The 11,830-nt window shown below is 36.4% G+C and overlaps 1 pseudogene; it reads left to right on the top strand.

Moving 5' to 3' along the window:
- Window positions 1-8,781: 8,781 nt before the first annotated feature.
- LOC146405414 (olfactory receptor 2G6-like) lies at window positions 8,782-9,694 on the top strand (annotated as a pseudogene).
- Window positions 9,695-11,830: the final 2,136 nt, after the last annotated feature.

Genomic DNA, 11,830 nt, shown 5'->3' with positions numbered 1-11,830 from the left:
AAAAGATTATTTGAAAGTTTAAGAAAATTAAACAAATATGTTTAAGTCACCTGAGAGATTAATTTCCCTGGAAGTTTAAATTTCTGACCAATATTGAGTAAATGTGTGACCTTTATAACACTTTTCAACTAGAACTTACAAATATTTCCTATATTGATTGTTTTACTGTACGTATACCACTAATACACACCTTCTTTTAGTTATCATTCTGTAAGTAATAAGAATTCTTAGTTTTAACACTCTTGTTTGGCCCAGTCTCTCTTCCCAATAAAATTTTTCCTCTTAAAACTGTGTTTTCTTTTTCTTTCTTTCTTTTTGCTTTTTTTTGTTTGTTTGTTTTTCCTTTTTTTAGGGCCACATCCCTGGCACATGGAAGTTTCCAGGCTAGGGGTTGAACTGGAGCTACAGCTGCCTGCCTACACCACAGCCACTGCAATGCAGGATCCAGCAGCATCTGAGACCTACACCACAGCTCAGGGCAATGCCCAATCCCTGACCCACTGAGCAAAGCCAGGGATCGAACCCTTATCATCATGGATACTAGTCGAATCTTTTTCCACTGCACCATGAAGGGAATTCCAGAAACTGTGTTTTCTTTATCCTGTAAATTTTGGTGTATTTTATCTCCATTTTTTCCCTGAAAAATCTTTTGATCTCTCTTTTGATTATTTCTTTGCCTGCTTGGTTGTTCAGGAATATTTTGTTTAATTTCTACATATTTGTAATTTTTCAATTTTTTCCTCGTTTTTAATTTTAATTTTTATTGTGGTCAGAAAAAAATAGTTGATATGAGTTCCATCTTCATCAGTTTGTTAAGACTTATATTCTCCATAGAATCAATTACCAGAACAATTTGTTTTTTTATAATTACTCAGTGAATTTTATTACATTTATAGTTGTAGAATGATCATCACAACCCAATTTTATAGCATTTCCATCCCAAACCCTCAAAACATCCCCCCACACCACAACCTGTCTCATTTGGAAATCATAAGTTTTTCAAAGTCTGAGTCATTATCTGTTCTGCAAGGAAGTTCATTGTGTCCTTTTTTTAGATTCCACATGTAAGCGATAGCATATGATATCAGTGTCTCACTGTCTGACTGACTTCACTTAGCATGGTAATTTCTATGTCCATCCATGTTGCTACAAATGCTGTTATTTCTTTCCTTTTAATGGCTCATATTTCATTGTGTATATGTACCACATCTTCCTTATCCACTCCTCTATTGATGGATATTTAGGTTGTTTCCATGTTTTGGCTATTGTATATTGTGCTGCAATGAACATTGGAGTACATGTATCTTTTCGAGTCAAGGTTTTCTCTGGATAGATGCCCAGGAGTGGGTATGAGAACAATTTGTGTGTGCTTCAGAAAAATGCGTATGCCTCTGCTATTGGATGGAATGTTCTGTATATATCTGCCATAAGACCCATTTGGTATTGTTCAAGTCAATATTTTCTTTATTGATTTTTTCTCTGGATTACTATTAGAATTGTTGAAAATTGGATATTGATGTCCTCTATTATTATCATATTGGTGTATATTACTCTCTTCAGACCTATTAATGGTTGCTTGATACATTTATCTGTTCCAGTACTGGGTCATATATAATATCTACAATATAGGAATTACTATAGTGGCTCCACAGTAACAAACTCACCTAGTATCCAAAAGGACACAGTTTCAATCCCTGGCCTCGCTCAGTGGGTTAAAGATCCAGCATTGCCTTGAGCTGTGGTGTAGGTTGCAGATGTGGTTTGGATCTGGATATTGCTACAGCAAAAGACAGAGGCTGCAGCTCTGATTCACCTCTTAGCCTGGGAACTTACATAAGCCATAAGGAGTCACCCTAAAAAAATTAATAAATAAAACATTTTCAATATAATAATCAATTAATCATCTTGAATAGTTGACCTTCTTTATCATTATGCAACATTTTTTTAATTTTTGTGAGTTATTGTGATGAGTCTAATTTGCCTGATATAAATAAAGCCATCTCTGCTGTCTTTGGTTATTGTTTTCATGGGATGTCTTTTTCTATTCCTTCACTTTCAGCTCATGTTTGTCCTTAAAGCTAAAGTAAATCCTTTAGGCAGCTTATAGTTTGATACCCTTTGTTTGTCCTTTCAGCTACTCTATGTCTTTGGTCTAATTTAGTCAATTTATATTTAAAATGATTATTTATATGTAGGGACTTACCACTGCCATGTCATTAAATGTTTTCTAACTCTTATAATTCCCTTGTTTCTTCTTCCTTCTTTGCTGCCTTTCTTTGTGATGTGATCACTTTTGTAGGGGTGTGCTTTGTTTATTTTCTTTTTATATTTTTGTATCTACTGCAAATACATTAAACATATTACAGCTATAACACACTACTTCAGGTCAATTACAACAATTTAACTTGACCAAATACAAAGAGTTTATAACTTACTTCTTCCTCCTCACATTTGATGTTAGTGTTGTTACAGTTTAGATCTTTTACATTCTGTATCCATTATCAGATTATTATAAAGTTATCTTAATATCTGTCCCTTAGTTTTGTACTAAATTTAAAAGGTTATATTTTTGTTATTTATTTATTTATTTTTAGGACTGCACTTACAGTATATCAAAGTTCCCAGACTAGGGGTCAAATTGGAGCTGCAGTTGCTGGCCTCCACCACAACCACAGTAATACCAGATCCAAGCTGCATCATCAACCTATACCATAGCTCACGGAAACACTGGGTCTTAATCCACTGAGCAAGGCCAGGGATCAAATCTGTGTCCTCATGGATACTAGTCAGGCTCATTATCCCTGAACCAAAACAAGAACTCCTAAATTTCAGTTTTTATGCATTCTTGGAAGTTCCTGTTGTGGCTCAGTGGAAACAAATCTAACTATTTTTCATGGGATGCAGGTTCAAGCCCTGGCCTTGCTCAGTGTGTTAAGGATCTGGCATTGCCATGAGCTGTGGTGTAGGTCACAGACATGGTTTGGATCTGGCATTGCTGTGGCTATGGCATATGCTGGCAGCTGTAGCTCCAATTAGATCCCTAGCCTGAGAATATCAATATGTCACAGCTGTGTCCCTAAGAATCCAAAAAAAAAATTGTTTTTATGCACCCTAATTACAATATCAAAGAATTCTGATTTTGATAACATTTACCATTTCTAGTGAGGTTATATATTAAAATATTTTTATACTATTTACGTCTTTTTGTTATGGACTGAAGGATTACCTTTAGCATTTCTTATAGTGCAGTTCTATTAATGAGGAACTCCCTCCACTTTTTTTCAGGTGGAGAGAGAGGATTATTTTAATTTTTTTTATATTTGTTGTTACTTATTAATTCTTACCTGAAGGAATGTGTCATATATATTAAACTTATAATGTCATTATTGTGAAAGAAAAATATATATCTTACATACTTTTTTTAACTCAATGAATTTTATAACTTTTATAATTATACAAGGATCATCACAACCCAATTTTATAGCATTTCCATCCCAAACCCCCAGCCCATCTGCCCCTAACTCCCCAATCTGTCTCCTTTGGTAACCATAAGTTCTCAAAGTCTGTGAGTCAGTTTCTGTTCTGCAAAGAAGTCCATTGAGTCCTTTTTTAGATTCCACATGTAAGTGAGCATATGATCATTGGTGTCTCACTGACTAACTTCACTTATCATGATAATCTCTACACGTATCCATTATTTCCTTACTTTTTAGGGCTAATATTCCATTGCGTATTTGTACCACATCTTGTTTATTTATTCCTCTGTTGATGGACAATGGGGGGGGGTTTAATTCTCTTTCACTTCTGAAGGACAATTTGTCCTGTATTCTTTGTTGGTATTTTCTTTGTCTCAGTATTTTGAATATATCATCCCATTGTCTCCTGGTCTTCATGGCCCCTGCTGAGAAATCTGCAAATAGGTTTATAAGGATTCTCTTCTCTGTGATGATTCTTTTTTTCTCCTGTTGCTTTCAGAACTTTATCTTTTCTTTGTCTTCTTTCATTCATATATTGTGTCTCAGTGCAATCTCTTTAAGTTGAGTCTTTTTAGAGACTTTTGAACTTTTTGTACCTCGATCCCATTGTTTTCACGATCCTTGTATCCTTAAGTTGATGTCTATCCATTTGAAAAATGGCTCATTTCTTCCATTCTTTACAGATTAATTTCAGCAAATATCAAAAGAACTTTACCAGATACCCCAACCTCGTGTTCTAGCCAAGCTAGCTTATAACATACATAGGGAAGTGGGTAATTTTGCCAAAGTCTCTGGTTGGCTGAAACAAATGCCTGGACTTTGAGGTCAGCTAGGACCTCTGCAAGAGCTCTAATTTGTTGATATCTGCAATCTGGCAGTTCCACTGTTTGGGCTCAATGACAAGGTGGGGTCTCTGTCTCAGCACTTTATGTGGGTGGGCCCACTGTCTCTTCTCCATAATCATGTGAGTTCTCTGGTTGGGTTCTAAAATAGGGAGCAGCAGCTGAATTGGCATTATATTCAAGTGGAGCCATTGAGTAGTTTTCCTTGAATGGAATGCATGTAATTTCTCACCAGGCAGTGCCACTGGCTAGATTCTGAAACTGGATGAGACTTCAGGCTGAGCTCTGTAATTAGGCAATTTTGCTGGCTTAATTCTGTGATCATGCTGAACAGTAGCCTGCAATCACCCCTGATTGGTTGATTCCACAAGCTATGCTCAATGGCTAGATGATGCCACTGTCTGGACTGTTTTCAAAAGGGCTGTACACTGTACTCCACATTTGAAGAGAGGACAACTTGGATTCAATTAGCAGGTAAATCCACAGGCTGTGCTTGGTTGGGTGAAATCACTGAATGGAGTCCCAGGTAGGATGGTGTCTCAGGCTATGCCCCACATTTGAATAGGTCTACAAGTTGGGATAGGTTTTTGAGAAGGGTTCATCTCTCTGCTCTAAAGTCAGGTGGGATTGTAGGCTTGACTCCATGGCCAGGCTGGACCACTGCTTAAGGACCTTAAGCATGAAGAACTCTTGACTGTGTTTACTAGCCATATGGGGTTGCAGTTGTGCTCCATACATGCATGAAGCTGCTGACTTGGCTTCCTGGTCAGGTATTATTGTCAAGAAGAATATGGTGTTATAATCAATATCTTTGCTCTGGTAGGTAAGCCTCACCCCATTTTTTGTTCCAGTTTGACCCTAGGTGGTCCTGCTCTGCTAATTCCTTCAGTGTTCTCCATTACCCAAAACTGAAGTGGGCTTCCTAGGAAGTGCCCCAGAATTCTGGGGAAGTTGAATGTATGCCTTGGGCTCTCTTTTCCCCACTGAAAAATCCATAGGTCAATGGGTCCCTCTCAGGGCAGTGTTTTGCTACATGGAGAGGTGGGTGATTCATTAAAAGTGAAATAACTCCTTCTATCCTTCCATCTAATATAGTTTATTTTGAATTTTGTGCTCTAGGGGAGTGCTTTGGCCTCACCACCAACATTTGGATTTTTCACAAAGGTATTCTTGTCTATAGATAGTAGCTAATTTGTATTTTTGTGAGGGAGAATAAAGTCAAGGATAAACTATTCTACCAACTTGCTGATTCCACTCCTACATGATTTAGCAAACTCTTTAATAAAACAATGATTTTTAAATATCTACATTGGAGTAGAAACTGCATTAGAAATTGGGGAGACACCTGTGATAATATAGAATAATATGTCACAACTCCTGGATTTACAGTCTATTATAGAAGAGAGAGAGAATAAAAAAATTATTGTAAAAAATGATGAGTAGTTAATGTTGTGAATAAAAGAAAACAGGGTAAGGAACATATGATTATTTAATACTGACTTGTCAGTTTTTTCCAGTAATCAAATTGTGGAAAAGATACCTGAATGAATTAAAATAGGCCACAATTTATCTGGGGATATAGATTTCCAGGTAGGGAAAATATTTTTCCCTTAATAAGTATGTCACACCCAATGATACTTTTTGGCATGTCTATTAAGTTGATATTATATTCTCTTGCATTATATATGATTTTATAATATCTTCATGTCTATTTTAAAAAGTCATTCACTATGTGCCCTACTATTTTTCCACTTACCAAAATTTGTATCTTTGTTCATTAATTTTTAACAATACTTTCATAGTTCATTGATCTTTTAACAATATTTGTATAGAGTAGAAGAGATACTTTAGGAGTACCCCCTGTGGCATAGTGGAAACCAATCTGACTAGGAACCATGAGGTTGTGGGTTTGATCCCTGGCCTTGATCAGTGGATTAAGGATCTGGCATTGCCATGAGCTGTGGTGTGGGTCACAGACATGGGTGGCATCCCACATTGCTGTGGCTGTGGTGTAGGCCAGCAGCTACAGCTCTGATTGGATCCCTAACCTGGGAACTTCCATATGCCACTGGTGTGGCCCTAAAAAAAAGGCAAAATGCAAAAAATAAAAAAAGAGAGTAAAATACCCTTTGTCTTCTTTCTCTGTATATAGTGTCTACTGATTCCCTAACATAGTCAAGAATGAAAGACTTGCTAGAATATTTCCCTATCTTCCCTTCCTTCATTATCTAGTCTTAGTTAATATTTCTTTCTGTTTATTACTGTATCTTTAAATATGGTTTATCACTCACTACTTGATTAATCAACTTTAAATATTATTTATCGCCACAAGCAAATCATGAAGTAATCATTCCACTTAATATCTATCATTTTCTTCAAATTTCCTCCTGACTTAAGTCAATTCCTATTTCATATCTTTCTGTTTTCTGAAATTTTTACTGCAACTGTGGCATATGGAAGTTCCTGGGCCAAGGATCAAATCCCAGCTGCAGCTGTGAACTTCACCATAGCTCCAACAATGCCAGACCCTCAACCCTCTGTGCCACAGTGGGAATCTTCTATTGCCACCTCTTTACTGGTTATAAAATCTCTGAATTACTGTGTATCTGTCTCATGATGTTCTTTCATAGATAAAAGTGGTTTATTAAGAATTTTTTATTGTAAATTAAGTTTGAACATTGCATCATGATCTTGATCTGCTCTATGACAAAACTTTTCAGGTCAATTTACCTATTCTGTGAAGAAATTTTTTACTTATTTTTGTTTTCTTTTATCTATAGCATTTTTGTAATGGCACTGCATTTTTATGTTATTTTTAAGGCTTTAATTTTCTTTTCCAATTATTACTAGTTAGATTCTATGGGGTTGCAATTATTGGGGAATTGTCCTGGTTTCTCAGGCTCTATTGCTTTGTTGGTTTCATATTTACACTCTTTTCTGTCCCACTTCTTATCACTTTCTCATCTTCTTCCAGGACCAGGATGGTAATCCCCTCAGTTTAGACAATCCTGCTTTGTTAGCTCTATCACATTCCCCCCAGGATCTTTTCAAACATTTCTCACTACCTTTTCTGATTGCCCCCCTGCCTCCTTACCTATTAGATTTGTGCACAGCTGTTCACACTGCTGGTAGGAACCTATCACTGAAAGGAAGCTATTTTTGATATTTTGTGGGGGTTGCCACTACCAGTGGCCTTGAAAACTCCTCTTCTTCTCTTCATGACCTCCTGGTCCCATTCTGAGTTTTCCCCAAAAATTCTGATGAGTCTCAGTCCCTTTCATCTCCATTACATGTAATTTGATGAAGTTTTGTTTATTTATTTGTCTCCTGGTAATAATGAATGTGTGTTTTCTTTTGTTATTCATCTTCCTGGATGTTTAATATATATTCTCAGAATAAAAGTAGAAATATTAAGATCAGAATTCTACCAGCTTCCAGGTGTGTATCAGATCCCAGAACATCCTTATTTATGTTTGGAAAAGTTTTGCTTTGTTTGCCCCTATGAGGAAGGAGAGGCTTGGGGCAAGGATGCAAAGGATTTTCAGTTAGAGGGCTCTATTAGAGGTCCGGGTTGTAGACAGGACCATGGTGGAGAAGGTAATAAAGGGATATTGGCACACAAACCCAGACCCCTAACACACATATTTGTATATATGTATGTAATTTATAGAAAAAAATTGTTTATGACTAATTAGAATGTATATAGATAATTTGACCTGGAAATTCTCTTTTAGACTATTCTTTATTAGCAAAACAAATAACTAATACTATAAAGTTCTTCTAGAATCAAAGACTTTTTTTTTCCTTATTTCTTTTACATTATTCTAGTTTAAACAAAAACCGTAACAGTATAGTGCTTTGATTACTGAGGGAATTTGTACTATTTTGTTTCTACTTTACATTAAGGAAAATCTTAAAATTCCACAGACTCTAAACTCAGAGTAACTTATATGTTACTTTGATAAGACAGTACCCAATGAACATTTAATATGCATGTAACATATATAAAATATAATTTATAAATTATATATATATTAATGTATGTATACCATATATATAGTATATTTATACTAGATATTTATAGCAAACTCTTCTAGGAGTAGCTCACAAAATTGATAGAATAGGTCTCACAAATGGACATCACTTAATTTCCTCTCCTAGAGGAAGACTGAAAAGCAGATGATACACTCCTGGATTAGGAATGAAAAGAAAATGGCACTGTGATGGTTTTTGTATTAAAGTTCCTCCAATTGGAAAGAGTAAAATCTGCTTTAAGGAATCAATGGAAAGGTATTTTCTGTCAAAGGACATAACTTGAAGAAAGTGTTACCATTTTCACATCACAGCTGAATGTTATCAAAGAAAGGTAGTCATAATGGAAACAGTCACAGTTTACCAATGTTCACCTCATCACTTTCTATCTCCAGAATATAAATTATTTTATGATTTGAACCCTGCAGATAATGGAGGAAAGCAACAACAGCTCTGAAAAGGGATTTCTTCTTCTTGGATTTTCTGATCAGCCCCAGCTAGAGAGAATCCTTTTTGTTATAATTTTGTTCTTCTACATCCTAGGCCTCCTGGGGAACACTGCCATCATTTTGGTGTCTTGTCTTGACCCCAAACTCCACAAGCCCATGTACTTTTTCCTCAGAAACCTCTCTTGCATAGACATCTGCTTCACCATAAGTGTTGCCCCACAGTTGCTGGTTACCATGAATAAGAAAGACAAGAACATGAGCTATGGTGGATGTGTCGCCCAGTTTTATGTGGCCATGGGGTGGGGTCCTCTGGGTGTATTCTCCTGGAAGTCATGGTTTATGATTGCTATGCTGTTGTCTGCTGGCCTCTGCAATACACAACCATTATGCATCCTCAGCTCTGTGTATCCTCGGCCAGCATAGCATGGCTCAGTGGCCTCATCACTTCCCTTATTCAGTGACCACAAACTGGACCACATTTTTTGTGAGGTGCCAGTGCTTATCAAACTTACCTGTGTGGATACAACTGTCAATGAGGTAGAAAACTTTGTGGCCGGTGTAATCTTTCTAATTGTCCCTGTGTCACTCATCTTAGTCTCCTATGACTTTATAACGAAGCTGTGTTGAGTATAAAATCAGCTAGAGGGCACCAAAAGGCTTGTGGGACTTGCTCATTCCATCTGATTGTGGTCATCATTTTCAATGGGACCATCTTTTTCATGTATGTTCATCCAGCTAAAAGTAGCTCCAAAAACCAGGGAAAGTTTTTCTCTCTTCTACGCCATAGTCACCCCCACTCTTAAACCCCATTTTCTATACGCTGAGAAACAAAGATGTGAAATTAGCCATGAGGACACTGGTAATGGGAAATACTTTGTGTTCAGAATTGGTATGAGCTGTAGGTATAATCTTATTGGGTTGTTTTGAGTTTACAGATTATTTGCTTTAAGTACTATTTTCTTGTTCAATGTTGTAAGGAGTAATTAAGGACACAGTACTATCTAATTAACTAACATGACTAAGTACAATAGTTTCACTCTTTCCAAACATCTTTCTCATGAAGTCCAAGATTCTATGCTCTATATACAGTAAATTCTTTGCTCTTCCTCAACCATGGCATCAACTTTCACACACAAATTATTTTACCCTGGAATAGTACTCTATGTGATAAATCTCTACTTTCCCCTAAAATCTCAAAATGTTACCTATATTCTTTAATTTTCTTGAGACATGATCTATCTCACTCTCTAGGTAAAAGTAATTATTTCAAAATATATATTTCCTGAGAGCATGAAACATACTCACTCTCTCTATACGTATATAAACTTGGAAATAATATATTTGACCATTCTCCAACAAGGTAAATTTAAATGGAGAGTGGACAACCTTCACTGTATTGGCTCATTTATATGATGAAAAACACAAATATAAGACAAAATTGTGATACATTGATAACATTTGTGACGTAAATTTTTACTTTCTTATTTTATTAAAGTAAGCTTTTATGAAACATATAAATCCATGTATTACTTAGATTAATTCCCTTTTTCTTTAAAGGTATTAGAAATTGAATGAAAGTGACAGAGTGTCATTTTCTCTGCCTCTGATCTTAATTTTACTTCCATTTTTCATTAAATACCCACAAGTGAAAAACAAACAAATGAATGAACATGAAAATACCAGTGGAAACAGTCAAATTCTTATGTGACTTAGAATTATGACAACCAAAAACTGAGACATTTAAATTCAATTTGTACAAGAATATTGCTGTCAATCTATAAATGTTAAAGATAATGTTTAGACCTATCTCTATGCCAAATACCAGATTGAAGGCAAAATAGCCACACACATAAGGGAAAAAAAAAAAGTATCAGGAGAATTTTTTGAGTGAATCAGGCATGCCTCTCCAAACCTATTAAACATCTTTAAAACAATTGTAATGATGACTATTTAATTTAATATAAAGAGGAACCATAAAAACTTATTTTGTCTTCTAGAATTTTCTTATGTGAATTTCCCACTCAATAATGGGATGAAGAGTTGTAAACCTCACTGACTATGCTTAGAAATGCATGCTTTCATTTATAATAACCAAGGAGAGAAGTTCTACAGGAAACCTCACAGGTATAAATACATCACTTCGTCATACTCAGAAGAGCATGAAATAGGAAAGGACATAACATATGTCAGAATCTAAATCAATTTAAATTAAATAAAGTCTCTATGAGAGAAAACACCATAATTAATTTAAAACAAAACAAAAGAAAAAAGGTAAATCTTCTCCAGGATATCTAGTACTCTGAAATGCCAGAGACACCTATGTACTCAGCTCCCCTGGAGAGGAGAGAGATGTCATCCATGAGATTCTTTTTTTTTTTTTTGTCTTTTGTCTTTTTGTCTTTTTTTTTTGCTGTTGTTGTTGTTGCTATTTCTTGGGCCGCTCCCGTGGCATATGGAGGTTCCCAGGCTAGGGGTTGAATTGGAGCTGTAGCCACCGGCCTACGCCAGAGCCACAGCAACGCGGGATCCGAGCCACATCTGCAACCTACACCACAGCTCACGGCAACGCCGGATCGTTAACCCACTGAGCAAGGGCAGGGACCGAACCCGCAACCTCATGGTTCCTAGTCGGATTCGTTAACCACTGCGCCACGACGGGAACTCCGATCCATGAGATTCTTAACAAGGCCTGCAAAAAATTCTGGCCAGGTGTCTGCCAGGAAATATCTGTAGATCCTTGTCACCAAGGGCCTGCTTAAAAACCTAGGTGCCGGAGACCAGCTCCAGCAGCCAGGGAGTGTACACATTTTCCCGATAGGAGATGGATGTCGTCGGTGGAAATGTACAGTATGGAGACAGCCTCTTTGTCCCTTCTTTCAGGGTGCTGGACTGCTCAAACTTTATTGGCAACAGTGGTCGATTATATAGACAGTTTTTCACTACAGATTACATCACAGTGTTAAAAGTACATTGGTTAACTATTACATGGTATAGCAGCTATGCATCCTGTTTTAAGATCTCTATCTTAACG

This window comes from Sus scrofa, chromosome 2, assembly GCF_054392235.1.
Source record: "Sus scrofa isolate SSC_HxYL_T2T_F1_AM1 chromosome 2, Sscrofa_HxYL_maternal_Yorkshire_Landrace_v2.0, whole genome shotgun sequence".
NCBI classification, from domain to species: Eukaryota; Metazoa; Chordata; class Mammalia; order Artiodactyla; family Suidae; genus Sus; species Sus scrofa.
This window is presented reverse-complemented; position numbering and strand designations above follow the sequence as displayed.